This window comes from Ochotona curzoniae, unplaced genomic scaffold, assembly GCF_017591425.1.
Source record: "Ochotona curzoniae isolate NIBS_2020 unplaced genomic scaffold, NIBS_Ocur_1.0 patch356, whole genome shotgun sequence".
Classification (NCBI taxonomy): Eukaryota; Metazoa; Chordata; class Mammalia; order Lagomorpha; family Ochotonidae; genus Ochotona; species Ochotona curzoniae.
In genome coordinates this window covers 591,596-617,310 of record NW_024466924.1, presented here as the reverse complement: position 1 = coordinate 617,310, position 25,715 = coordinate 591,596, and the positions used below count along the sequence as shown (strand labels likewise).

Here is a 25,715-nt window from a genome sequence, read left to right as displayed (position 1 = left end):
ATTCGCATGTTTGTTGAGTGCTGCATTTAGCAAGGTATTATAGCCGTTACAAATTTTTCAGTTTTGTAATCAGCGTTTTGGGAAAATGTTTGAAAATTCTAAACAATGTCACATATAAGTTAAAAAAAATTATTTCCATTTTATTTCAAAGGTGGAGAGAGAGGTGTCGTCTATCTGCTGGTTCACTTCCCAGATGCCCACACCAGGCTGAAGCTAGGAGCCTGGAGCTCCGAGCAGATCTCCCTGCAGGAGGCAAAGGCCCGTGCTCTTGGGCTGCTGCCTCCCAGGCTGTACAGCAGCCAGACACTGAGTCTCTTCAATGTAGGATGCAGGGATTGCAGGCGACCCCCTTCCTCCTCCCGGACACCCATCTCAAAATCTTGAAACACAGTGAAAGTTCGGTGTGATGTCTTAGGCCCAATTTTTGACTTATATCTATCCAAAATTATTAAAATCTCTTAACTGTTTAAAAAAGATTTATTTTATTTGAAAGTCAAATATACAGAGAGGAGGAAAGACAGAGAGAAACATCTGTCTGATGATTCACTCCCCAGGTGAATTGCAATGCTGGAGCTGAGCTGATTCAAAGCCAGGAACCAGACGCCGCTTCTGGATCTCCCATGTGGGTGTTGGGTCCCAAGGCTTTGGGCCATCCTTGACTGCTTTCCTAGGCCACAGGCAGGGAGCTGGATGGGTAGTGGGCAGCTGAAATTAGGATCAGCGCCCATATGGGATCCTGGTACTTGCAGGGTGAGTACCTTAGCTGCTAGGCTAGTGTGCTGGGCCCAAAATATCTTAACATTTGTTGAGTGAAAATCACTATAATGGTGAATTGTTGTGCTGATTTTAACTTTAGAAAAAGATTTGAGGACCTGGTGTTATGATGTAGTGGATTAAACTACTGTCTGCAACACTTGCATCCCATGAGCATTGAGTTTGACTCCCAACTGCTCCCTTTGGATCCAGCTTTCTGCTGATGTACCTGGAAAAGCAGCTGAAAATGGTCCAAGTTCTTGGGCCCCAACACTCCTGTGGGAGACCCAGATGGAGTTCCTGGCTCCTGGCTTCTGCCTGACCCAACCCTGGCCATTGCAGCCATTTGGGGGAGTGAACCTATGGATGAAATCGTTTCTTTTCTCTCTCTTTCTCACACCCCCTGCTTGTCTCTCTGCTCCCCCAACTTCGCCTCTTCCCCCACTTCTCTCTGTGACTCTGCCTTTCAAATGCATAAATGTTCAAAAACAGACGCTGAAGTCTGGGGAGTTGCTCGGTCATTTTCAGAGAGCTTGATTCTGAGTGAAGGGCAAAGGATGTGTCGGAAGTACAGAGGAGGATGGGTCACAGCAGTGGTGCTGAAGGTCACCAAGCCGTGCACGCCTGAAGCAGCCTGCTTGTCAGATTTCCAATTTCAGGGTGACTTACCCTGGTTTCAGATGTGCTCCTGTCACTTGGCGTGTCGCCAAAGTTGAGTTGGCTGTTAGAGTTTATGTGTTTTCTATGTCCTAGAAAATGATTTTGAAAACTTGAGGTGCAGTGCAGGTAAATAAGATGTAAATTGAATGTTTATATGAAATATTTTAAAGTTATTTAAGCAGGTTATTGTTAGAAGATGATGTAGGTTTTAGTTTTTGTTTGAGAAGCAGAGAGCAAGAGCAAGTTCTTATCTGCTGGCTGGTTCCTTCCCCAGATGTGGACAGGGGTGATGTCTGGGCAGGGCCTGGGGCTGCAGGGCCAGGACAGAAGGCTCAGGAGTTAGGGATCTGAGTTCCTGGCGGCAGTACCTCAGCTGTTGGAGCAGTCACTGCTGGCTCCTCTGATCTTCACCAGCAGGGCACTGGGGTCAGGAGCTCAGGCTGGGAATCAGGCTTTGGACTGCATAAGGACTGTGGGTGTCTTAAAGCTTGATGAATGTTCCTCAGTAGTGTTTTCTTTATATATATAAAAAAAATGAAACAAGACAAAAGACTTTACCATAAGTAAAGATTTTTAAAAAATGTTTCATGTGAGAAATTCATAGGTGTGGGTGCTGTGGTATAGTGGATTAAGGTACGACTTGGGACAACGTGTTGCATGTAGGAGTGCCTGGGATCTATTCTAGTCTCTGCTTGCAGTCCAGCTTGCTGCTAACCTGTACCATGGGAGGAAGCAGACGATGTCCAGTGCTTGGGTCCTTGCCACCTGTGTGAGAAGTCTGGAGGGATTTCTGTACTCCGAGCCTCTTCGCTTCGGCTTAGGCTGCCTTGGCTATTGGGGAAGTTTGGGGAATGAACTAGCAGATGGAAGATATCTTCCTTTGTCAGTCTTTCCTCAAATAAAAAGTGTGTTAAAAAAAAGTTTGTAGGGGCTAGTGTTGTAGTATAGCAGGTGAAGTTGTTGCCTGTGACAGGTGTCCCTTGTGGGTGCTGATTCATGCTATAGTTGCCCTCCTTCCAATCCATTCCCCTGCTACTGGTCTTGGAAAAGCAGTGGAAGATGGCCCAGGTATTTGGACCCTTACCACCCAGGTCGGGAGACCCTGCTGATGCTCCTGGTTTTGGTCTGGCTCAGCCCCGGCCATGAAGCCATCTGGAGAAGGAACCAGTGCATGGAAAAACTCTCTCTGTTACTCGGCATTTCAAATAAATCTTTAAAAAACTTTATGGAAGAAACCAAAAATGCATATTAGAAAAAAGAAAATCAACAAGAAGGACTGCTGTTAATATGTTAATAAAATTGCTTTCCTGTAGTTTGACCTACCTTTTATTTTGGAAGCACTGAAGTAGATGAAAAGCCAATGCTGTTCGCAAACATCGCTAGCCATGACTGCTCTGCCTTGAGCAGTTAGTGCTAGGAAGGGAGCTGGTTGCAGGGGGAAGTGATTGTGTGGCTAGGTGGTAGGAGCTTGCAGGCTTACCTCTTGGCCTGGGGAGGGATGCTGAAGGTTCAGCGGCTTACCAGCATCTGATGGAGGCCGCTCATCTCTGTAAGCAGGCTTCATAAAAAGCCCAAAGGTGTGGGCTTGTTCTGGATACACTTCGCCTGGGAGTAGTGCACATCCCCAACTGGCCTCAGTGGCTGGAGCTGAGATGTTTTGAACCCTGTAGCCAGAAACCTCTAATGGGTCTCTCACATGGGTGCTGGAATCCAAGGACTTGAACCATCTTCCACTGCTTTCTCAGGCCATTAGCAGGGAGCTGGATCAGATGTGGAATTGCTGGGATTGGAACTGGTGCCTGTATGCGATGCTGGTACCCATGCCACGCCCCACAGTTTATTTTTTTTAAGATTTATTTATTCATTTTATTGGAAAGGCAGATATACAGAGAGCAGGAGATACAGAGAGAAAGATCTTCCATCCAATGGTTCACTCCCCAAGTGGCCGCAATGGCTGGAACTGAGCCAATCCGAAGCCAGGAGCCAGGAGCCAGGAGCTGCCTCTGGGTCTCCCATGCAGTTGCAGAGTTCCAAGGTTTTGGGCCATCCTTGACTAATTTCCTAGGCCACAAGCAGGGAGCTGGATGGGAAGCGGGGCCACTGGGAGTATAACCGGTACCCATATAGGATCCTTGCACATTTAAGACGAGGACTTTAGCCGCTATGCTAGGCCCCGCAGTTTAGTTTGTTAAATAGTTGCAAAAGTATATGATCTGCCTTTAAAAAAAAATGTATGTTAGAAACATGTGTTTTTAAGAATTTGTATTTGAGATGGGGGGATGGAGAAATAGAATGGCAGCTCACCAGGTATACAGAAGGTGCTCTAATGTGTTGGTTTATTCCTCAGATGCCTGTGGTGGCTAAGCTAGGCTGAGGCTGAAGCTGGGAGCCTGGAACTCAATTTGGATAACTCAATTTGGGTCTGCATGGGCAGGAAGCTGGAGTCAAGAGCTGACACTGGAAATTCAACTCAGGTACTCACGGGATGTGGCTAAATGCCTGTTCCTCTTAAAATTTTCAGTGCTCAGTACAGTGTTTTTAACTTGCATTGTTAGTCAGCAGATCTCCTTTTTCATTTTGTGTGATTCAAACTTGGTTCCTGAATAGCAGCAGCTCTCTGCTTCTGCCTTTCCCCAGCTCCTAGCAACTGCCATCCCTCTTTGTCCTTCTCTGAGGGACTCCTTAGAGACCTCGAATCAGTAGGACCATAGAACTTTGAACCTCTGTGATGGACTCACTTTGCTTAACATAATGTTATCAAGGTTTATCCATGTGATTGAATATTACAGAGTTTGTTTTCTATGGCTGAATACCCAGAGTAGATTTGCTGGAATATATTGTAGTTCTTGCTTTCGTCTTTTAAGAAGCCTACAAAAGTTGCTTGGTGGTTGCATCATGTTACATTGCCACCAGTAATGCAGTATACAAGGTTTTCAATTCTTTTCATATCTTTGACAATATTATTTTTTTAATGGACAACCCAACAGGTGTGAGGTCATGACCTGTTACGATTGAGTTGCATTTCCTGGATGCTTAGGAATGCTTAGCATCTTCTTAGATACTCTCATTGGCCATTTATAAATTGTCTTTGGAGAAATGTTTATTCAGATCTTATGCCAGGACCAGTGCTAGAGTGTAGGCTATCTTCCACCGATAATCTGGCACCAGTTCTTGTACAGATGCTCTACTTCTGGTCCAACTCCCTACTAATGGCCTGGGAAAGCAGTGGAAGATGGTTTGAGTCCTGGGTCTCCCGGACTCACGTGGGAGATCTGGAAAAGCCTTCTGGCTTTGGATCAGCTCAGTTCTGGCTATTGTGGCTATTTGGGTAGTGAACCAGTAGATTGAAAATTAGTTTCTCTGTCTCTCCTCTCTCTCTCTCTCTCTCTCTCTCTCTCTCTCTCTCTCTCTCTCAGTAATTCTGACCCTCAAATAAAAATAAATAAATCTCTATCTCTCAGTAATTCTTTAAGTAAAAATAAATCTTTTAAAAAGTTCCTTTAACAATTTAAAAAATATATTTGTTTGAAAGTGTGTATGTATTGTGGAGAGGGGTTAAGGGAGAACCTGTATTTCCATCTGGTGCTTCACTCTTCAAATGTCTGCAACTGTGGGGCTGAGTCAGGAGGAAAGTAGGAACCTGCAGCTGCACCATCACGAGTCTCTATCTCATGTGATGGATGGCAGGGACCTGGGAGTTTGAGCCATCAGCTGTCACCTGCTGTGTGCAGCTTAGTAGGAGCCTGGAATCATAAGTGGAGTGGAGCTTGAACTCAAGCACTTGGATGTGGGATGTGGATCTTCCTGGAATCTGTGTAACTACCGTGCCAAAGATTAACCCTTTGCCTGTTTCTAAATCAGATTGTAGTGTTTTCCTTTTTTGCTATTGAGTTGTAGGAGTAGCTTCTATATTTTGATGTGAGTCACTTATCAATTGTGTTTTGCAAATAGCGTTTTCTGTTCCATAGGTTGCCTTTTCACTGAACTGGTTGTGGTAGTTTCTTTGCATAAGCCTTGTAGTTTGACCTGGTGTACTAGTCCTTTTTTATTTTTAAATTTAAACTTTTCTTTTAAATACTGTTTACATCGTTAAGAGGGATGTACACCCATGTGGGTCTTTAATTCAGGTGGGGAGTTTTGAGGTAGAGAGGAGGTGGGTTGGATAAATGTTTTATTACCCTGCGTCCTAAGGGAATGAGGAGGAGGGGCAAGGGGCCACTCCTTGCTGTCAAACTACATCAGCACTCGCGATGGGGGAGGGTCCTTTGGTAATGTGGGGAGGAGTGTTCCAAGGGATGTTACTTGAATGGTATGGATAGTTCTGAGACAGTTGTTGGTTTTGTTGCTCCAGGGTTGAGAAAATCCTTTCCAAGGTCTATTAGCTGACCAGATCCACCTTAGTGCATCCACAAGCTCAGGAGCATGTTGCAAAGCTTGAGCAGGAGAGTGGTCAACCTGCTCTGCTTTCTATCCTCTGATGAGGCACTTGACATTCTCTGCTGACCCAGATGAGCTGGCCGTCATGTCCCTTGTGTGTATCTAGGCATGCTGTCTACTGCACAGGCATCAGCAACTGCAGAGACCTAAGGTCAGATTCCACATAAATTGTGATTTTCTCTGGCCGGGGTCTGAGTCCATTGGTCCAATTAGTGAGTCCTCCAAAAAACCTTGCTGCGACTGACCTCATAGTTTTATGTGTACAAGTTAGTGCAGGGTCAGGTTGTCTGTCACCTGTACCAGCCAGTGCACGTACTGATGGAAGCAGCCACAGTTTCATCCTGGCCCCATATGTGTGCTGTGGCCTGATCAGGGTGACCCCAATAACCCCCACCAAACCTGCTCCCAGTGTCCTGGTTTTGCATACGCCAGCCTATGCTTCGACCTAATTTGTTGTGTCTTGCATCCCATTTGGCTCTTGTATACACCCATGGGTGCTTCAGCTTAGCTCAGCCTAACCTCACCTATGCTTACAGGTGCTGCTGCCCTGTCTAGCTGCCCCACTCCAGCCCTGCTTGTTTTGTTCACCAACAATAGGTGCAGTCCAGAAGGGGAGAGCCCTGCCCTGGGTCTTAGTTCCCCCAGCCCTGGGTCTTATGCCTGCTAAGGGTTACTGGGGCCATCCTGACCTGACTCACACTCAGTCCTAGTACTTGCCAATGGGTGTGGCAGCGTAGCTCAGCTTAGCCTGCTTCCGGTTCCAACTTTGACTCTCACCCATGGAAGCAGTGGCCCAGCAAAGGAGTCCCAGCGGTTCCCCTACTGAACTTTGTCCCAGCCCTTGGTCTTATGTGTGCTAGTGGGTGCCTGTGATGGCCCACCCCCAGTCTCGGCGTTTACAAGCAGAATCTACAGCCTGAATTGGTGCAGCCCACCTGTCACCAGTGGGTGCAACAGCCTTGCCCAGACTGGCACACCCCTAGCCCTCATGTGAACTGGCAGGTGTTGTGGACCTACTTGGCCTCTTCTGTATCCGGTCCTGGCTCTCACTTGTGCTAGTGTGTGCTGTGGACTGACTTTGCCCATTCTCCCCAGACCTGGCTCAGACATATGCGTAGGTGCTGTAGCCCAGCTGGTCTGGTGTGCCCCCAACTCTGGCTCTTGTTCTCACCAGAAGATACTGTAGCCTAGCATGTGAGTTCCACAAGTTCCCCTACCAGACCTGCTCCCAGCCCTGGATCTCACGTGTGCCATTCGGTGCTGCTGCCCAGCCTGATGTTGCTGGGCCTCGGTTCTGGAGATTATTGCTGGATACTGTGGCCTAGCAGACAGCCTCCTCCCCCTCCCCCATTCTGGCTCTCTCCAATGTGTGCAACAGCTTTGCCCCGCAGATTTACTAATTTATTAGGGGAAGGAAAGACAGAGAGGGAAAGAGCCTCCATCTGCTGGTTCACTCCCCAAATGGCTGCAGTGACTGGAGCTGAGCCAGTCTGAAGCAGGGTTCATTATCAGGGAGCTGGATCAGAAATAGAGTGGCTGGGACCTAAATTGCTGCTTGTGTCCGTGTCTGCGCTGCATATGGCAGCTTTGTGTGCTATGCCAAGGTGTGGGCCTCACCATTTGGATTTTAACAGACATTGCATTGAATCTATCCACTCTGAGTACTATTTAGTCTTTTTGTGTTATTTTTAAAGTGAAAGATTTATTTGAAAGGCCAAGTGACAGAGATCTTTCATCACTCCCCCAATTATCACAGCAGCTCTCCCTGGGCCAGGAGCCAGTGATTCCATCTGGGTCTGCCATGGGGGTGGCAGAGGTCCGAGCATGTGGACCATCATCCATTGCAGTGCATTAGCAAGCACCTGGATTGGAAGCAGAGCAGCTGGTCTAGAATCAACACTGTGGTATGGGAAGCTGTTGTTGCAAGCTGAGGTTTAACTCATTGTGCCACAATGATAGCCCATATTTTTTTTCTTTCATTGGTATTGTGTAGTTGTAAGTCTACAGATATCTTGCCTTGTTAATTCTTACTGATATTATTTCAGCCACTCTTTTTTTTTTCTAAGATTTATTTTATTTTTATTGGAAAGGCAGATATACAGAGAGGAGAGACAGAGAGGAAGATCTTCTGTCCAGTGATTCACTCTCTAAGTGAGCGCAATGGCTGATGCTATGCTGATCCGAAGCCAGGAGCCTCTTCCGGGTCTCCCACGCGGGTGCAGGGTCCCAAGGCTTTGGGCCATCCTCCACTGCTTTCCCAGGCCACAGGCAGGGAGCTGGAAGGGAAGCAGTGCTGCCGGGATTAGAACCGGCGCCCATATGGGATCCCGGGCGTGCAAGGCGAGGACCTTAACCACTGCACCATCGCACTGGGCCCCACTCTAAGTTTTGATGACTTGACTACCACACCCTTTTTTCCCCATGCTTATGCTTTTGGAGTCACATCTAAGAAGGCTTTGCCTTGTCCAAGATTACAAAGATTTATTCCTAAGTTTTGCGAATTTTATGGCTTTAATTTTTTACATTTAAGTCTTTACTTTTAGAGTGGACTTTGGTGCATACTAATGAAGGAGTCCAAAGAATTATTTTACATGCGGATAGAAACCATTTAGTTCCAACACCTTTGCTGAAAAGGCTTTCTCCTATTGTCTTGCTTGGCTGTCTGCTAAAAAAAAAAAAAAGTTAACTTTAAATGTAGGTGTTTATTTTTGGATTGTTTTATTCTCTGATCTATGTGCTTATTTTTATGCCAGTAATACATCTTGGTTATAGTAGTTATTAAGTTTTTTTTTTAAGGTAGAGTTACAAGGAGAAAGAAAGAGGGAAAGATCTTCTATCCACTGGTTCAGTCCCCAGATGGCCCCAATAGCTGGAGCTGATCCAAAACCAGTTGCCAAAAATTTCTTCTAGGTCTCCCACATGGGTGCAGGGGCCCAAGGACTTTGCCAGGGCATAAGCAGGGAGCTGGGATGGGAGTGGGCAGCTGAGATGTGGATTGGTACCAATGTGAGATGCTGCTGCGGCAGGGACAGGTTACCTGCTAGGACACCATTCTGTCTTTAGGGATTAGCTTTTGAAAGTGTACATCCTCTGACTTTTTAAAGCTAACTACTTATTTTTATTGGAAAGTCAGATTTTTACAGATTGAAGAAAAGACAGGAAATTACTCCCTCCGCTGGTTCACTCCTCAAGCGGCCGCAACAGCCAGAGCTGAGCTCCCATCCGAAGCTAGGATCCAGGAGCTTCTAGGTCTCCCACGCGGGTGCAGGGTCCCAATGCCTTGGGCCATCCTCAGCTACTTTCCCAGGCCACAAGCAGGAAGCTGGATGGGAAGTAGAGCATCCAGGATACGAACTGGTGCCCATATGGGATCCCTGGTATGCAAGGAGAGGCTACCATGCTGGGTCCTTTAATTGTTTTGGGTTTTTTTGGTCTGTGTAATACCATATGAATTTTTTCACTTTTGCGAAAGAAAAAAAAGAGACACTGGTATTATGATATTTGTGAGAAGATTAATTAAATGAAATATCTTTGTCTTTTAAAAAAATATTTGTTATTTGCTTGAAAAGCTTATTTAGAATGAGAGATAGAGAGATACAGAAATCTTTCATTGGCTGGTTCACTTAGCAAGTGACTACACAGGCTAGAGTTGTGCCTATTGGGAGCCAGGAGCCAGGAGTTTACCTGGTTCTCCTATATCAGTGTAGGTCCCAAAGACTTGGGCCTTCCTCCATTGCTTTTCTAGGCATATCAGTAGGGATTTTGATTGGAAGTAGACCAGCTGGGTCTCAAAATGGGACCCGTATGGGATGCCAGTGCCACAGGCAACCACCCTGTTTCTGTCCTAACAATATTAAGTTTTCTGATCAGCGAGTGACAGTTATCTGTTTGGGTTGTTGTTGATTTCCTTCAGTGATAGTTTTTAAATTTTCAGTACATGAACATGCTTTTTTGCAGCTTTATTGCTAAATACTCTTTTTTGAAGTTTTGTTTTTGAAAGATTTATTTATTTATTTTATTGGGAAGTCAGATTTACGGAGAGAAGGAGAGATAGAAAGATAGACTTCACATTTGCTGGTTCACTCCCCAGTGGTAGCAGTGTTGAGAGCTGAGCCAATCCAAAGCCAGAAGCCACAAGTTTCTTTCATGTCTCCTATTTAAGTACAGGGTTCTAAGGTGTTAGGCCGTCCTCAATTACTTTCCTAGGCCACAGGCAGGGAGCTGGATGGGAAGCGGAGGCACAGGGACAGTAACCAGCCCCCATATGGGATCCTAGTGCATGCAAGGTGAGGACTTTAGTCACTAGGCTACTGCGCCGAGTCCTCTCGGCGTCCCTTTGAAGGTTTTATAAATTATGCTGTTTATTTCATTTTTGGATTTTTTTGCTTGTTTTTATTAATATAACTGATTTTTTAAAGTACTTTTGTAGTGTGCACATTTACTGAACTTGTTTATTGTAGTGGGTTTTAAAACTGTTCTTTAGGCTTTTCTGTGTATACATAAGGGAACTGCTTAAAAGTGATAGTTGTTCCTTTTGCCTTTAATGTCTTTGATGTTCTTTCCCGATTTACCTTAGTAGGGCATCAACATTTTTTTTTTTTAGGTTCTGCTTATTTTATTTTATTTTATTTTATTTTATTTATAGTTTCACAATCTTTACATAGTTAATTGGGGTAAAAAGGTTCAAGGGCTACAGGAAAGTGGGTAAAATTAGTATTTTTTTCCATATTGTTTCATTCATGTTTAAAGGGGGATATTAAGGGAGAAGGCCCACCCAATTTCCCACCCTCCCCAGGTCCCAGGTGTAGGGTATGCTCTGAGGTTCTTGCCCAAGTGGTTTTGATATTTCAACAGTTATGAATCGCTGCCAATCTTGCCACTCCAAGTAGTATGAGGTCCTTGACGAATCCACTGATTGGCGTAGTCCATCATAGCTGAGATGGTTGGTTGACCTGTTCTGTCTTCTCTCTTTTCTTGGTTAGGGTTGAGTCCAGTCCAGCATTTTGATTGGGGAGATCTCCAAAGAAACTTTGTCTGAGGTGTTCTCAAACCAGATTCTTACATGTGCTAGCAAGTTCAGGCCCGGCTCAGTCCATTGTCCTGATCAGCTGGTGGTTACAATTGCTGGGTTGGTTCTGTTTTCACTCCTATCATCCACTGGAACCATTGGGTGTTGCCGTCCAGCTTGGTTCTGCCCAGCATATACTTGGCCCTTGCATAAACCAGTGGGAGCTGCAGCCTAGTTGGAGCGACCCACAATAACCCCACCAGGCCCGCCCCCTACCCTGGTTTGCCAGTATGTGTAGCAGTAGTCCAGTCTGTCCCACACCCCATTCCACCCCAGCTGCTGTCCTAGTTTTCGTGCCCTCCCATGGGAGTGGTAACCCAAGAGGGATGAGCCCACTATTTCCCTCCCAGGCCACTCCCACTCCCAGATTATACACTCCCCAGGTAGTTCTGTGGTTTGACTTGACAGAACTAGCCCCCAGTGCCAGCTTCTGCCAGCTGATGCTGTGGCTAAGCCCAAACAACCCTCACCCACTGAAATTGTAGCTTGCACCAGTAGGAACAATCAGCCCAGCCTGGCTTTTTTCCCTGATCTAGTCCACATCTGGCATGCGCACAGGTGTTGTGGCCCTGCCTAGTGTGGTCTGCCCCCATCCCAGCCCAGGCCCTCCAGCAAAAGAACCCTCCCTTATTCCCCTGCTGGCTCTGCCCCCACCTTTCCTTGTTCTCACGCTTGCTGGTTGGGCTCTGTGGTCCCTTCCGGTACAGGCAACCTCACCTTGGCATTCCGTATTGTGCACTAGTCTTTGTTGTGACCGAACCTGGCTCAACCCACACTGTTCTGGTGCTTGGATTTGCCAGTGGATGATGTGGACAGATTCAGCTTGGTCTTCCCCCAACCCTTGCCAATTGAATGCCAGTGGGTAACTTTCCATGGCCTGTTCTGGGCTATTTCCTATCATGTTTCTTGTGCTTACCTGCCGGGTCTGTCTCCTGCCAGAGGAGTTGCCCAGGCTCCTCCATTAGAACCTCTCCCAATGCCAGGTTTCACACTTACCAGTGGGTCCATGAGCCAGCCCTACTCAGTCTACCTCCTGTCATAGCAGAAACAGTGGCTTTTCCTGACTGGCCTTCAACCCAAACTGGTTCTTGCTGTTGGATGTTTCAGCCCAGCCATGGCTCATCCTTTCGCACGTATGGCTCACACATGGGTCTGTAGGGGTTTGAGACCTTGCCTAGTCCATCGCACATCTATCCTGGTCCTCCAGGACACCAGAGGGTGTTGGGGTCTGGCCCAGTTCGGTGCATCCAATCCCAGTCCATACTTGTGCCAAGGGAGACTACAACCGTTTCCAGATCAGAACGCAGCCCCCATTCCAGGTCACACGCCCCTTGGTGGGAACCTCAACCCAGCTAGGGTTGTCCCCTTAGCTTCCCAACTGGGCCTGTTCCCAGTCACAGATCACATGCATGCCAGTGGTTGCTCTGACTCAGCTTAGCACAGCCCCTCACCTACCCTGACCTCTGCCTTAGGCACTGTGGCTTAGCGTTCCTGGCTCACACAAATGAATAGGTGCAAGAGCCTATCTTGGCATGACCTGTGCTCCATCCTGGTCTCTAGTTTTGCTTGTGGGCTAAGGTTTGCTCAGTCCTGCCCAGTACATCCCGTTCCATTACCAATTGACACATTAGCCAGCTGTTGGAGCTACTTTGCCCAGCTTGTCTGACCCCCAGGTCTGGACCACATGTTCACCAGCAGGAGCTATGACTCTCCAGGGGAGTTTCCCAAGTTCCTCCACTTAATCCACTCCCAGACCCAGTTCTCATACATGCCATTGGGTTTAGGCCAGTGCCCGGCGCAGTCTGGCCTTCCATTTGGCCTTGTATGAGCTGGTGAACGTTGCAGCCCGGCCCATCCCACACCCTATTCAGGATGCACATTTGGGTGCTGCTGCCCTGACCAGTCCAGACTATTGGGGGTTCCTTTACCTGTGAGTGATGGCAGGCTCCTTGGTCACACCTAGCATAGTCCATCACCACCCCAACACTTGAGCTAACCAGTGGGGCTAGAATTTCCACAGGGTGTGGCCCACACATCCCTCACAGAATTTACCCCCGGTTATGGTTCTTGAATGCTAGTTAATGTCATGGCTTGCTTAATGTGACCCTTCTGATCCATCATCATGTCACGTAACATGATATGATTATGCAGGACAAGCCCCAAGCCATAGCTTCTGCATGGACTGGTATTTGGTGGTCAGCATTGTTCAGTGATTACAAGTTTTACAAAGGAAGAGTTACTGTCAATGGGAATCTTTACAAATGCTTCACGTCCTAGAAGCACAATGGGTTCAACTTGGAGTTAACTAAGCAGAAAGAACCAAAATCCCAGAGGTCCCTGTCAGGTGGCCAGTAGGCAGAGCCTGGCACCAAATGGTGCACTGGCTGCCCGGGGACAGCTCACCACGTGCACATGGTGGCTGTTGTCTGGGATCCAGGCATGAGACGCCCCGTCCTCCTGAGACCCACACCGGGCATCAACATGTTAAGTATAAGTTGTGTAGGCAGACTTTTTTTTCCCCTTGGGAAGAAACATTCAGTGCTTCAGCATAGTAAGTTGCTGGCTCTTGACTTTTCAAAGGTGGCCTTCCCTAGGTTGAGGAAAGTTCTTCCTGTAACTTGTTTTTGAGGTAAGGGCGTTAGATATCTCACATGTTTTTTCTTCATTTATTGAGGTGCTCTGCCAGAAAAAAAGATTGTCCTTTGTTCTTTTGATGTGGTGTGTCTGATTTTGAGGTAATAAGCCAACTCCAGGTTCTTTAGGTAAATTCTACTGGCCATGTTGTATCATCATTTTTATGTGGGGACGGATGTGGTTTGCAGTCATTTTGTTGAGGATCTTTGCATCTGTGTTCATGGGATACACTAGCTGGTTGTTGTTTTCTCCACTTGGGATGTCTTTGTCTCCTTTTGGACTCAGTGATAGTGACCTGATAGACTGAGTGGGGAAATGAGCAACCTATCTCCATTTTTGGGGAAAATTTGGAAGAGTTTATGAACACTTGTTGTTGATTCCCCAATAACTATTTAGTGGAATTCATCTGAGCCTGGATGCTTCTTTTTGGGGAGGTTTTTGATTTTCCTTTGGTGGTTAGAAAGCTATTTATATTGTCTGTTGAATGTTGATTGTGTTTTGATAGTATGGTTTTGAGCAGTTTTAAGTTGCTAATAGTATTGCCTTATTCTCTTTGTGATTTGTTATAGGATTAGTACTGATAGACTCTGTTTCATTTCAAGTATTATTTGGGTCTCTTATTATTGGTTTTATATGGCTTTTACTGATCTTCATTTTTATTTTTCAGCTTCCTATTTTTTATTTTGTTGATTTCTGTTCTTTATTGTGACTTTATGCTTGGCTTGAGTACATATCTTTTTTTTTTTTTTTTTTAGATTTTTAAAATTTTTATTGGAAAGTCAGATATACAGAGAGGAGGAGAGACAGAGAGAAAGATCTGTCAGATGATTCACTCCCCAAGTGACCACAATGGCCTGTGCTGTGCCAATCCGAAGCCAGGATCCAGGAACTTCTTCCAGGTCTCCCACACGGGTGCAGGTCCCAAGGCTTTGGGCCATCCTCAACTGCTTTCCCAGGCCACAAGCAGGGAGCTGGATGGGAATTGGAGCTGCTGGTATCGGAACTGGCATCCATATGGGATCCTGATGTGTTCCAGGCGAGGACTTTAGCTGTTAGGTCACGCCACCAAGCCTGAGTTCATGTCATTTTTTAAATTTTGTTTTAAGATTTCTTGTGGTAGATTATTAGGTTATTGGTTTAATGTGTGTATTGTTTTTTATTGAATATGATTAAGGAATGTTTGTGGGGGTGGTGAGAAAGAGGGAGAAAGAGAGAGAGCTATGTTGGTCTCTGTAGCGCATCTGTTGGATTTCCCCACTGCTCCTTGCAGCCGAGCCTGTGCTGAGGCTGAAGCTTGGAGCTGGGAGCTCAGGAGCTCCGTCCTTGAGCCGGTTCCTTGGCCCTCCAGGGCCTGCATCAGCAGCAAGCTAGAGGGTGCAGTCTCTGGACTCGTGTAAAACCCAGGCATGTTGAGAATGTCCTGCCTGCCCCTTTCTTTATTTCCAATTTCTCAAAACATTTTCTTATTTCTAAATAAATCTTGAGTGCTAAACATTTTTTTCTCATCATTGTGTTTTGTTATGTAATTTTGTCTTCATGCACACATGTACACATAAAATGTACATTTTTAAAAGTTCTTTAAATGTACAGTTTGATCCATGGATTTCTTATTTTATTATTATTAATTCTTCTCTTGTGTCTGTTATTGATTTCTAACTTTAGTTGATTATGGTCAGAGAATATACTGTGATTTTTCCAGTTCTTCTCTGTTTTAGATTTGGTGAATGTTGCATGAGTTAGGGGGAAGAGTGCTTTGTTAGGTGCAGTAGCCTGTGTATGTCAGTTAGACCCTGTTGGTTCATTATTTTATTCATCCAGGCACTTCGCTGTTAAGAAGTGTTATTGCATCTTTTTTCATTGGTTAAAAGAGATTTATTTTCTTGAAAGGCAGAGTCACAGAGACAGAAGGAGAGCTAGAGAGAGATCTTCCATCTGTGGGTTCACTCTCCAAATGGCCACAACAGTTGGAGCTGAGCCAGGAATTGCTTCTCTATCTTTTGTGTGGGTACCGGGACCCAGACGCTCGAACCACCTGCCTCTGCTTTCTGAGGCCATCAGCAGGGAGCTGGGTCAGAAACAGCGCAGCTGTGACTTGAGCTGGTGCCCATGTGGGATGGTGATGTCTCGTAAGTGATGGCTTTATCCACTATGCCACAGCCATGGGGCCCTGACACACCTTATCTCTTTGGTGCTTTGTCAGGAAGCTGGATTAGAAGTGGGGTAGCCAGGACTCAGATAGACAGGCTAGTGTGGGGTGAGAGTGTCTCAAGTGGCGGCCTAACCTAGTCTGCCAGAATGCCCACCGTGCTATCATTTAACTTTTTAATCTTTGAGCTTTTATTTTAACATAAAGGGCAGAGGTAACATTTTTATTTGAAAAATGATCAGAGTGGTATAAATTACCAAAAATTTAAAAGCATTTCTCATTTCAATGAAACTTTGAAAAAGATATCCTTAAATAATCTGGAAGTATGTTCTTTATCCATGGCTTTCTTGCAATAGTCATGTTTGGGAGTAACATTAAGGTACAAAAGAAAATTAAATAATTATAAATCAGTTAAATTTTTATTTCTTAGAAATTCATATTCATGATTTTAAAATTTAAATATTCAGATACAAGAAGAGTCAGAGAGAGAGAAAGAGAGAGAATCTTGCTTCTGCTGGTTCTCTCTCCAAATGACTGCAGTGGCTGGAGCTGGGCCGGAGCCAGGAGCCAGGAGCCAGGAGCCAGGAGCCGGGAGCCGGGGAGCCGGGGAGCCAGGGAGCCAGGGAGCCAGGATCTTTTTCTGGATGTCTTATGTAGCTGTAGGGACCCAAGCACTTGGGCCTTCTGCTGCTGCTTTCTCAGACACATTAACAGGAAGCTGGAACTTGAAGCAGGGTGTATATGGGATGCAGTGCCACAGATAGAGGCTTAGTGTGCTGTAACACAGAATTCACCCCGACAGAGTTTTTATGGGTTTTTCTTTTAACACCTGTCCCCCCCCCCCTGAATTTTGCTACATCAGTTAAGAAAATTCTTTTTCTGCAATGCTTTTCTAGGCAATAATTCAAATTAAAATACAAGCTGATAGGCTTAGTATATTTTGCAAATAACAAGGAGGATAGAATTTGAAAATGCTAATAGTGGAAGTTGTCTTTTTTCTATACACAGAACATAAAGTATGTGAAGTATTTAAAATATTAATGTAATTATTCCTGGTTGTTATTGTAAATACTTGCAGATTTTGTGGCTTTTAACAAACGGTACTTAAAACAAAGGATGGGAACAAAGTTGGGGAAGATTAACTTGCCCTTTACTTTGCTAAGAACTATCATGTATCAGGGTACATTTGACACAGTGTTTCATAACTAAGGACCCAAAGCCACATCCTAGGTTTAGGACTCTTGAATGCTAAGACCTTCAAACCTTTTGATGGAAATTTCCAGGTGAAATGTTGCCAAAGCCTGGATAGACTGGTTTTCATGCAGGGTTCTGTCATTTCATTAGCTTCGTGTATCCTGGGATGTCTTCTGTATGGCTTGCTTTCATTAAATGTGGTTCCACAATTGAAGGAGAATATGTGGTCATTAAAGCATCTGGAGATTGATGTCCTAGGTGGAAACTTTAGCTCTGTTTGAACATTTAAAAATTTTAAGTGTGTAGTATGTGTGTGGTACCCATTAAGACAGATCAGTAAACAAAATAGGCAAGAATTCTTGCCCTTTTTCATGCTTGTGTATATTTGGGGCAGAAAACAATCATGAATAAGCAGATTGTGTAACATTAAGAGGTGGTAAATACAATACAGAGTGTATTAATAGCTCAAGATGGGATTGGATGAGTATGGCCAGGTTGCAGTTTTGTTCATATATTTATTTTTAAGAAATTATTTATTTGAAAGGCAGACAGAGACAGGGAAACAGGCAGGCAGAGAAAAGAGAGCTTTCATCTGCTGGTTGACTCCCCAAATGGACACAAGGGTTGCAGCTGGGCCAGGCTGAATCCAGGAGCCAGGAACTTAACACTCAGATCTCCTGTGTGTCAGTGGTTCAAATACTTGGCCTGTCTTCTGTCTTCCGTAGTGTATTAGTGAACTACATATGAAATGGGCCAGCTGGGACTAGATTGGTCATTCCCATAGGGAATGTTGGTATTGCAGGTAGCAGCATAACCTACTGAGCTGCAGCACCAGCTCCTACTTTGCAGTTTTAAATGATGTGGCTGGGAAAAAAACCTCATAAACAAGATGATATTTAAGCAAAAAGTTTGAAGTATGAAAGGAGTTTACTTAGGGTCTCTGTGGCAAGAGTGTTCTAGACAGATGAACAGTCAGTGCAATAGACCCTATGACTTACTGGAACATTCTGGAAATTCTCGAAACATGGGAAGGTTAGGTTGTGGTAGGAGTTGCATGGACAGGGATGAGCATATAGAAAAAGTAAGGTGAAGGTTGTGGTGATGATAGTGATGGGGATAGAACCACCGTATGTGGACCATTGTGAGGACTAAGCACTTCTGCTGGCTATGTGTTCTGTGATAAATTATGTAACTCTGTTGATTTCCCATCTGTAAAATGTGAATAATAGTATAGGGTGAGGCCCGGCGCGGTGGTGCAGTGGTTAAAGTCCTCGCCTTGCATGCTGGGATCCCATATGGGCGCCAGTTCTAATCCCGGCGGCCCTGCTTCCCATCCAGCTCCCTGCCTGTGGCCTGGGAAAGCAGTCGAGGATGGCCCAAAGCTTTGGGACCCTGCACCCACGTGGGAGACCTGGAAGAGGCTCCTGGCTTCAGATCGGCATAGCATCTATCGTTGCACTCACTTGGGGAGTGAATTATCGGATGGAAGATCTTCCTCTCTGTCTCTCCTCTCTGTATATCCGCCTTTCCAATAAAATAATAATAATAATTTAAAAAAATGTTGCAATAAAAAAACATAGTGTAGGATGGAGTATTATTTTACCCAGAGTGCTTAGAACCAGAAGTGTTTTAGATTTTGGAGTTTTACATATTTGCAAATACTCAATGAGATTTTCTTTTTTGATTTGTTTATTTGAATATCAGTGAGGGAAAGACAGAAACAGACACACACACACACAGAGAGAGAGAGAGAGAAAGAGAGAGAGAGAGAGTCAGTCTTCATCCACTGACTGGCCCACTCCTCAGTGACTACAATGGCTGGGACTGGGACTGGGGCTGGGCCATGCTGGAGACAGGAGCCTCATACAGGTTTTCTGCATGGCTGTAGGAGCTCAAGGGCTGGGCCTTCCTCTGCTGCTCTCTCAGGCTCACTAGCAGAGCTGAACTGGAAATGGAGTAGCCATGACCCACACCTGTGCTCCTATGGGCTGCTAGTGTTGTAGGTGGCAGCTTTACCAATTATATCACCATGGGGGCCTTAATAATGGGATGGTGGTATTTAAGACTAAAACAGTATGCTTATATTTTGCATTTCACATACAGTTTATCAATGTACTTGAAGGTCATTGTATACAGTGTTTTTTTTTCCCCCATGTTCCTGTAGTTTGTGAACCATCACTTGAGGTCAAGATGAAATTTTCTGCTTGTGTGGTCATGTCAATGCTCAGAACATTTGGAATTTTGGAGCATTTTGGATTTTGAGTTTTTATATTAAGGATGCTGAGTCTGCACAAGTCTCATAGATTTGTTATTTACATTGAGTTAGGGCTGACAAAGTTCAAGGATTCGACTGAACAAAGTCTAAAGCATATAATGTTCATTGCATTCTTAAATGTGGAGTCTACATTCAAAGATCCGCTTCTTTGTCCTTGGAGAAAGTGGCAGAGGAAGAACTAACTGCTCTTTGATTTGTTTATGACAAGTTGCTTAAATTTCCTCCTAAGTATAAATCCTTTAGACCAAAGATAATGGTATTTTATGCATGTTTTAGGAATCTTCAAGATAATGTATTTGTCTGTATCAGATGAACAGAACTATTGACTGAATTAGTGACAAAAGTGTTGGCTTAATCAGGCCACCTGTTAGTACAGTTAGACCATTGCCAGGGTATCAGAGCTAAGTAACAGGTTGGTAGCTAGTGGTCTTCATAAAAACATTTTGGTTATTTTTTTAAAATATATTTTTACTATGAATTTTGAATTATGTGGTACAATTTTGTATAGGCTGGGATTTCTCCCCCAAACTCCCACCCCCCAACATTTTAGTTATTTTCTTTCTATGCTATTGTTAATAAAATTAGTAAGGACAGCAAATTAAATAAGTGTATTTATTTGTAGTGCATAATATAAAACATCTTATATTTATTATTATGGTTCTGTTAGCACCCACATTTCTTGGTTTAAAAACAAATACATCTTGTTTGGTAGCACACATATAATAAAGCCTCTACTTTCAAGTATATTTTATAGTGATGAGCGTAATGTCACCATCTGGGATGCCCTGTATCGTACATTGATCATTCGGTGTCTGGTTTAAGTCCCAGCTGCTACACGTGACCAGTCCAGCTTCCTGCTGAGTTACCTGGGATGCAGCAGATGGTGGCTCCTGTTTGGATTCCTGCCACTCATGCGGGTCCGGGCTCCAGGCTGTCTTTGTCCTGGTTGTTGTGACCACTGGGGGAGTGAACCAGCAGATGGAAGATGTCTCTCTTTCATCTCTCTGTCTTTTGTTTTTCTGCCTTTCAAATAAAATAAATCAAGGCAAAGTTAGAGAGAGAGAGACATTGAGAGAAAAAAGAGAGAGGTTTTCCATCAGCTTGTTTGCTGCTCAGATGGCTGCAATGGCTGGAGTTGGGTGAAATCTGAAGTCAGGACGGTCTTCCTGCTCTCCCACATGGGTGCAAGTGACCCAACTCCTTGACACTTTTCCTAGGGACAAAAGCAGGGAGCTGGATTAGAAATGGAGTGTCCAGCGTTTGAACTGGGACCCTATGGAATGTCAGCATTGCAGGCAGTGACTTTTGGGTACTATGCCACAGTGCTAGCCTTGCAAGTGATTCTTTAAGAAAAAAAAATTGTTGTTGTTGTTTGGGAGAGTGAGCAAGTGTGGGGTTGAGTAAAACTGCTCGATCTGTCAGTTTATTCCCCGGATGCCTGCAGTATCCTGGACTGGGGAGATGCTGAAGTAGGAACTAGGAACTTAATCCAGTTCTTGAAAGTGTGGCAGGATCCCTGTTCCTGTGGTCATCACTGCTGCCTCCTGCAGTCCTACTTGGTGGAAAGCTAGGGGTGGGAAGTGGAACCTGGAGGTGGGTTGTGAATCTCTTAACCCGAAGGTTTGCTGTGTGCCAGTTGTAACTAGCGGGTATTCAAGTCGGTGTATTTCCAAGCAGGACTATTTACTAACTGCTTAAGTGGGAGATTGGGGGCAAGGAAAGGGGAAGATCTTGCCTGACTTGGTTGGTTGTCCAGATGACCTTGTTCTTGAGAAGTCTTAGTTTCTGGCTTGATAGGTTCTCTTTTCATTCTTGGTGGAGGAGTGCAAGAGAGAGGAACAGAGACTGGAAAAAGAAATGAAATTGATAGACAGTAGAAAATCAATCAGGGTTTCACAGGAGAGGTTATATAGCAGATGGCTTGTGGAAAATTTTGGGTTTCCACGATAGAGGAAAGGTTGTAATGAGAAAGATGCTAAAATACTTACAGTTATAAATTTATATTTTGTATTGTGTGTGTGAGTGTGAGACATGTGATGTCTCCTTTTATTTCTTCAGTGTCTTGATTTCCTTCCCTTTTTACATATGTAGTTATAGTCATATGTGACAGCCTAACTCAGTGCTTTCGATAGAGTGATGCAAAAAGGTAACTATGCTTTTTCTGAAAATGATTCCAGTAGAATAGTAACACTTAAACACATTTGTCCAGTCTGAAGATACTGTCATATGGTGAAAGATAATAGTATCTGAATTGTCTGATATGGCAAGTCAACCTTGAGACTCACTATAGAAATTAAAATATAGAATTTGATGACTTTTCTTCTACAGAGACTGCATGGTGTTTACTTTTTAAATTAATTTATTTTTATTGGAAAGTCAGATATGCAGAGAAGAGGAGAGACAAAGAGAAAGATACTGGGTTCACTGACTCATTCCCCAAGTGGCTGCAATAGCCGGAGCTGAGCCAATCCAAAGCCAGGAACCCATAGGCTTCTTCCGGGTCTCCCACGTGGGTGCAGGGTCCCAAGGCTTTGGGCCATCCTCGACTGCTTTCCCAGGCCACAAACAGGGGAGCTGGATGGGAAGTGGATCCCCCAGGATACGAACCAGCGCCCATATAGGATCCTGGTGTGTACAAGGCGAGGCCTTGAGCTGCTAGGCTACTGTGCTGGGCCTGTGTTTTTGTTTCTCTACTTTATTTCTGCAAGTCTGTTAAAAATCTTGAACATTGAATACAGTAAAGTATATTGAAACACAGAGAGAATATGTGAAACAATGAATGTGTAATACAAATAGTTTTGCTTTATTTTATTCTATTTTAATAAAGTTTATCACAATAGCATAATATTATAGCTTTTTTTTAAAAAGATTTATTTATTTATTGGAAAGTCAGATATATAGAGAGGAGGAGAGACAGAGAGGAAGATCTGTCCGATGATTCACTCCCCAAGTGACCACAATGGCCGATGCTATGCTGATCCAAAGCCAGGATCCAGGAACTTCTTTCCAGGTCTCCCACATGGGTGCAGGGTCCCAAAGCTTTGGGCCATCCTCAACTGCTTTCCCAGGCCACAAGCAGGGAGCTGGATGGGATTGGAACTGCCAGGATTAGAACCGGCGCCCATATGGGATCCCGGCGGGTTCAAGGCGAGGACTTTAGCTGCTAGGCCATGCCGCTGGGCCCAATTTTATAGCTTTAAATATCCTTTTAGTGTTATCGTTATGGGCATATGTTTTTAATACTAACTTTCTGTGTTATATGTATGCCCTTGAATACTGAGCCACAAAGTCTGACACAGGCAGTTACAGTCTCATACTATGTTATTTTTAAATAGATTATTTTTTGTTAGTAACTAGTTCAGCAATAAAGCTATTATTGGCTGACAGCAGCCCTTCTAGCTTGTCAGAAGGACTGTGCTATTTGTACTCCCTTGATAAAGTTATAGTAACACAGCTTTGAGTTGGTGTAGTTGGTTATTTTCTACAGATTTAACATTTCATTGTGCTGGCTTTACAGTTATGACTTTTATTGATTTGCAAGGTATTTGTTGAGCCCCCAAAATGTGTTATGGTTACTATATAAATACTTTATTATTTCTGAATAAAGATCGTATTTGACCTGTTGTTTAAGACTTTATTATCTCATTTCATGCACCTGGGAAGAATAACCCAGTTACATGTAGAAAATTATCCATGTCCAATATTGCTAAAATATGAGCATAGGGTGTTAGTTTTCTGTGTTTCTCCCTACTAAAAGGCAGTGAACAGCCTAACTGAAGCATCAGTGGAGTATTTTTTAAAAATTCATATTGCTTACCTGTAGTTATTTGTTTATATTTGAAAGGCAAGTTTACAGAGTGAGAGGGAGTGACAGGGAGTTTTCTCCATCCTGTAGTTCACACTTCAAATGGCCAAAATGGCCAGTACTGGACCAACTGGGAGCAGGGAGCCAGGAGCTTCTGCTGGGTCTCGCTTATGGGTGCAGGAGTCCAAGGAGTTAGCCCATCTTCGACTGCTTTTCCAGGTCACTAATGGGGAGCCGAATCAAAAGTGGAGTAGCCAGGACTTGAACTGGAGTTCGCATGGGATGTTGGTGCTTGAAAGAGGTGACTTAGCTTGCTATGCCATGGGGCTGACAGTGGACTGTTTTAACATTATTAAGATGTTTTCACTCTGGAAGCCTTGTAATACCTGTATTTTTGTATAATCTGAAATTATTGCTTTATTATATTTGTTAGAGCTGAGTGGAATGTTCCTGTGGAAGAAATAGTACTGTTAGAGTAACAGAGCGTGTCAGCATGGGATTCTAATGAAGCACACTTGTGTTTCCTTCGAGTTTCAAGACGTTTAAGATGATTCAGGGTTACTATTATGATTTTAAAGAAATCTTAATCCTTTAACTAAAAGTTGGAAAAAGACAGGTGCCTGCCTGAGTCATTTCTTATTTTTATGGCATCAGTTAGTATTGATGGATTATTACAGTTGAACTGCTAATTACTACTCATTTTTATTTAACTCAGCATCATGGAAAAAATATGCTGATTTAGCTAACACATTGAGGTATAGTGATTTTTATCTTATCGTAAGACTGTCTAATCCCGATTCTTTTGGAGGATAACCTATAATTTTCTTCTTCTTTTTTTTTTTTTTTTAGGTTAGACGGGCAAATTAGCAGCTTGGAAAGTTAACCAAGCAATCTGGCGGGATGGGCATCTGTCTGAAGCACTTAATAGAGGTAACTTGACATTCTTTTAAGACAATTTTTATTTTCAGTTGTGATAATTTTCCCTGTTACACTCATGACTGTTGGGTGATCCATTGTATTTATCGGACAGTATATTTTATTACTGTTTTTTAGGTGTTGAAAGGCAGAATATATGTGTGTGAGAGAGACAGACATCAGTTGTTCTTTCCTCTGCTGGTTCACTCCCCAAATGCCTATGGGTCAGATGAAAGGCAGGATCCAGAAGCTGCATTGGGGTCTCCATGTGGGTTATAGGGGCCCAAACATTAGTATTAACAGGGAAGGATGCGTCCGCAGGAAGCATGATGAGAAGCTGAGGTGGTGCTGGAACTTGAAATGGCTGGTATCTCGATAAGGGATAGTGGTAACCCAAGAGACAGCTTAAGCTGCTATACCACAATGCCCATACCTGCATTTTCCTGTTATTCCCATGTAACATGAATAGCACATACAAATAGCATGCTATCACCACGTGTAGATACGGACATCCTCCCACTTTTGACATTTATTTATTAATTTCGAAGGAAGAGTTAAAGAGGGGAAAAACAGATATTCTGTCTGCTGTTTCACTCTCCAAATGGCCACAATGGCTGGAGCTGGAGCAGAGCTTCTAATGAGTCATCCATGTGGGTTTAGGAACCCAAGCACTTGGGCTGTCCTTCAGTGCTTTCCCAGGCATATTATATTAACAGGGAGCTGGATCAGAAGTGGAGAGCCAGAACTTAACCTGGTGCCCGTTTGGGATGCTGATGCTGCATGTGGTGACTTACCAACTATGCCACAGCACCCACCCCAACAAGAACATTTTATGCATTCTCTTATCCTGTTAGCAGCACAGGTCATTGTCTTCTGTTTGTTGGTTTGTGTTGGTATGTTTATTAAATCTGTGTTTCTGTTTTCCAAACAACATGAAAGAAAATGGAATATTCAGTATTTTTCAAGATATTTACATACTTGTTAGTGGCATAATTTCAGGTCAAGTTTTGGTGATCATGAAAATTTAGGAGGGAATTAAAAAAATTGTTTTGAGAATTCCTTGAAGATAGAAAAATAATTGCAGTTGTAATGATGTTTTAATGACTGTTTTTGCCACATCTTCTGGTAGTTGTCATGTTCATTGTTTTTAGTCTTTGTGTTTGCAGTCTTTGTATATACGTTTAAGCAGTAGACAGTGCTACTACAAGAAAAAGAAATAGCTCTCCTCTTTTGTTATTGGAGATCAGCCTTGGGTCAGCCTTCCAGGCAGTCTGTGTATACACACAAGAATTTATTATGTGCACCTTAATTAGCATATTCTTTACATAAATGTATGTGGTATTTAACAACATGCTCATTTTAAAACTTTAAGTCTGTGTTTCATTCCTTCTCATTCTGTTTAATATTCAGTATTTGGATGTACCATGATTATTTAGCTGGTGGTTTATTTATGAACGTTTAGGTTTGTAGTTTTTTTTTTTTTTTTGGTTTTGGTGTTACAAATGATAACATTGAATATTCTTGGATATGTTTTTACTTTTTTTTTAAGATTTAGATTTATTTATTTAAAAAACGAAGTTACAGAGAGAGGGAGCGAGACAGAAAGAGAGAGATCTTCCATCTCTGGGTGTACCTGCTATGCCACAGTGCCTGGACAATTTGTATATATTTTAATATATATCTTAACCTACAAAAGCCTTAGTTTTTATTTTTTTTATTATTTTTTTTAAGATTTATTTATTTTTATTACGAAGTCAGATATACAGAGAGGAGGAGAGACAGAGAGGAAGATCTTCCATCTGATGATTCACTCCCCAAGTGAGCGCAA

At 43.7% G+C, this 25,715-nt stretch overlaps 1 protein-coding gene across 7 annotated transcripts in view; it reads left to right on the top strand.

The window, feature by feature from the left end:
* Nucleotides 1–25,715, top strand: part of LOC121167271 (zinc finger protein 148) — a 166,455-nt gene that overhangs the window by 24,439 nt on the left and 116,301 nt on the right. For all 7 annotated transcript variants that reach the window (XM_040996700.1, XM_040996698.1, XM_040996697.1 and 4 more), the window contains exon 2: nucleotides 23,822–23,902. The gene's annotated coding sequence lies outside the window, so the exon portion shown is untranslated. The remainder of the gene's footprint in view (nucleotides 1–23,821; nucleotides 23,903–25,715) is intronic.